We start from the raw sequence: 3,502 nt of genomic DNA on the forward strand, positions 1-3,502 counted from the left end.
GGGAGGCGAGGCGGCCTGGCAGCGCGGAACGGAAGGACGCTAGGGGGCCTGCGTGTTTATTGTCTCCACGATCGCTTCCCGGAAAAGATAAAGAGCAGTCCCGGGCCGCGGAGGGGCGCGGCGGGCGTCGGTAAAGAAGTTGAGAGATCCCTGAAGTCGTTATCTACAGTGTTTCTCCGAGGCGGAGGGGTATTAATCAGCCGACTCATCAATGCCCCAGAAATCATGCTGGGTGATAGATAACTCCCAAATCTGCTGTATTTCTGAGGACCCCATCGCTTGTAAGGTCTGCCATAAGGAAAAAGATCCTACCTGCCGCGTTAAAGGTGCACATAGCCAGCCACATAGATTTACACCCCTGTAAATATAAGGGGAAAGTCTCCCTCCCACCCCATTCCTTCCCCTCTCCTCTCTCACACACTGTTCTATAGTAGAGGTTATTTGGCCGGTCCAGACCCTTCTCCCTGAGTTCTAGGCCATCTACGCAAATGCTTTTTACACATTCAACACTGCAGACACTCAAAGAAGTATCTTCCCTGCTCAATGCTGCCTTCTTCTGTATGTGATTTCCTTTATTTTCTCCCAACTCTTCAACCACTAGCTCACCCAAAGGATCCTTGTACTCAGTGGACTTAATGGAAATGTGATTAGTGAAATTTGCTAGGACTCCCGGTTGCAGGACAAAAATTTGACATTCTCTTTGAATCTTCCCTTTTCCCTTTGTTCCCCTTCCAAAACATACACAAATAGTGTCATTTCTACCCTCAAATTGTATACCATTTTTCACACTATTGATTCCACTCAAATCCTATCCAAACTCTACAGCTCCTCTCTCCTTGTTGCCTGCAATGTGGTTGGGAGTGGGGGGCTGTGTTTCAGCCCTATTTGTGTTACAGCTCTTTCAGTCCTACCATTTGGCAGGTCCTGAGTTCTGGTCCTGTGTCCAGGAAGAATGAGGCACGCAAACAACTGGAGGGTGAGCAAGGTGGACAGGAGCTTCACCAAGTGACAGAACAGCTCTCAGGAGACCTGAAGTGGGTTGCGCCTTTCTGCAGGGGGGTTGTCCCGAGTAGTGTCACGCCCTCAGTGGAGAGGAGACCCGTAGTGGACAGCTCCTTTCTGCAGGCAGGTCGTCCTGACAAGTTGAGGAGACCAAACTGGGTAGCTCCTTTCTGCAGCTGGTAGTCCTGACCTCTGGCTGAGTCAGGGTTTGTTTTTTTTCTTCTTTTTTTTTTGAGATGGAGTCTTGCTCTGTCGCCCAGGCTGGAGTGCAGTGGCTGGATCTCAGCTCACTGCAAGCTCCGCCTCCCGGGTTTATGCCATTCTCCTGCCTCAGCCTCCCGAGTAGCTGGGACTACAGGTGCCCGCCACCTCACCCGGCTAGTTTTTTCGTATTTTTTAGTAGAGACAGGGTTTCACCGTGTTAGCCAGGATGGTCTCGATCTCGTGTCCTCGTGATCCGCCCGTCTTAGCCTCCCAAAGTGCTGGGATTATAGGCTTGACCCACCACGCCCGGCGAGTCTGGGGTTTTTATGGACCCGGAAGGGAGGAGCGTGTGCTGATTGGTCCATGGGTGGGCCCAGAAAAGGCACCATAAGTTCTGGCTCTGGGCTGCATGCAGACTCTGCCTGGAACTGGCCACCGGGCCCCCCAAGCTTCAGGCCGTCCCTGGCTTGAAGATGGGCAGGGACCTATCCCTTTCCTCCCAGGAACGTGTCTGCCTGCCACCATCAACATGTCACCCGTGGCGCCCAGGCTGTTTGTGCCGAGGGGTGCCTGCAGGCCCACGCCGAGCCACCCTCAGCCCCACCAGCCTCTTTCTTGCACCCGTCGGTGCCCAAAGTCTAGAGGGGGCCGAGGCGGCAGGGGGCTGGTGTGTCAGTGCTGCCCTGAACACATGCACACCCAGCTGGGTTGCAGCAGTGCCCATGCTTGGCCACAACTTTGCTCTGCCTTGGAGTGGGCCCTGGGAGTGGGTGGAGGGTAGAGACCTGGGATCAGGCACATTCTTTTTTCTTTTCTTTTTTTTTTTTTTGAGACACAGTCTCACTCTGTCACCCAGGCTGGAATGCAGTGGCGTGATCTTGGCTCACTGCAACCTCAGGAGCAGGTACTTTTAAGCCTGTAGGGGCAGAGGCTTCCTGGGCCCCCAAGGTCGCAGGGCTGCCTGGGTCCAGAGCTGTGGCTGGACAACTGCAGCTGTGCCCAGGAACGTGGGTCTCCTGCCTTGCCAACTTGATAGGGGACGGGGCTCTTGTGTGTTCCTGGGCCCTGCTGGCTCTGAGGAGTGTTCAGCTCTGGCTGCGCCTTCCACGCTGCAGTTGGCATCCCCTCAGTGGCTGCTCCAGATAGGCTGCCACTGCCATCAAGACAATGAGCAAGTGAATATATATTCTATGACGATTAGTGATAGCAGTAAAGCAAGTTAAAGAAGATAGGAAGTACCAGTAGGGTGGATGCGATTTTGTTTTATATATTCAACAATTAAGCAACGTCTTTTTAATAAGATGACATTTGAAAAGATCCTAAGAAAATGAGAGCTCTGAAGACCGACTAAGTTATTCCAAAGAATTCTCTCAAGTTTTGGATGTGGGGCATGAGAGCCAGCTAGAAGTCAATGATGACCGTGGGGTTTTTGGTTCAACAACTGTAGCAACAAAAGTAGCTATTCGTTGAGAGGAGAAAGACCTCGGGGGTGGGGCTGGGCAGGATGATTTTAGAGGGGAAAGTGGAGGAGGTGGGAATGAGTTGTTTTGTTTTAGACATGTTAGTTTTGAATGAGTTGTTTTGTTTTAGACATGTTAGAATTCAAAATGCAGATTCAGGAGTGGCTGTTGGATTTGAGAGTCTGGCATTCAGCAGAAGAAACTCTAGCTCAAGAAATCAATGTAGCAGTTGTCAGCATGTAGATGGTATTTAAAGCTGAAACTGAATGAAATCACTAATAGTGAACACAGGTAGGGATGAGATGTTCAAAATCGTACCTTGGAGCTCTCTGGTGTTCAGAGATTCAAGAGTGAAAAGAGAACCAGCAAAGGAGAAGAGAAAAGTAACTGTAGCCAGTGAAGTGGGAAGAGAATTACATGAAAATTGTGTCCCGCAAGCCAAGTGACAAAGGGGTGTTTTTGAAGGAGAGTGATCCACTGAGTCACATGCTCATAAAAGGTCAGGTAAGATGAGAACTGATAACTGACCATTGGATATTCCAATGTTGTTTTATCAGTGACATGGACTATTCTGTGGAGTGGTGAGTCGAAAGGTGCCAGGGGTGGGAATACAGAGAGACAGGTAGGCAAGGAATGGATTCAGACACTCTTTCCAGGAATGTTGCTGTACAGGAGAACAAAGAAGGAGCAGTAGTTCAAAGGTAGTTTGGTTTTGAAGAAAGGAGACACCTGTTTGTATGATGATGGGAATGAATTAGTGGAGAAGGGAACACTGGTGATACAAGAGAAGGAGGAGACAGTAGCTGAAGCCAATCTATAGTAGGTAGGTCCGGTTG

This window comes from Colobus angolensis, unplaced genomic scaffold (genome assembly GCF_000951035.1).
Source record: "Colobus angolensis palliatus isolate OR3802 unplaced genomic scaffold, Cang.pa_1.0 Scaffold6, whole genome shotgun sequence".
In the NCBI taxonomy this organism is placed as follows: Eukaryota; Metazoa; Chordata; class Mammalia; order Primates; family Cercopithecidae; genus Colobus; species Colobus angolensis.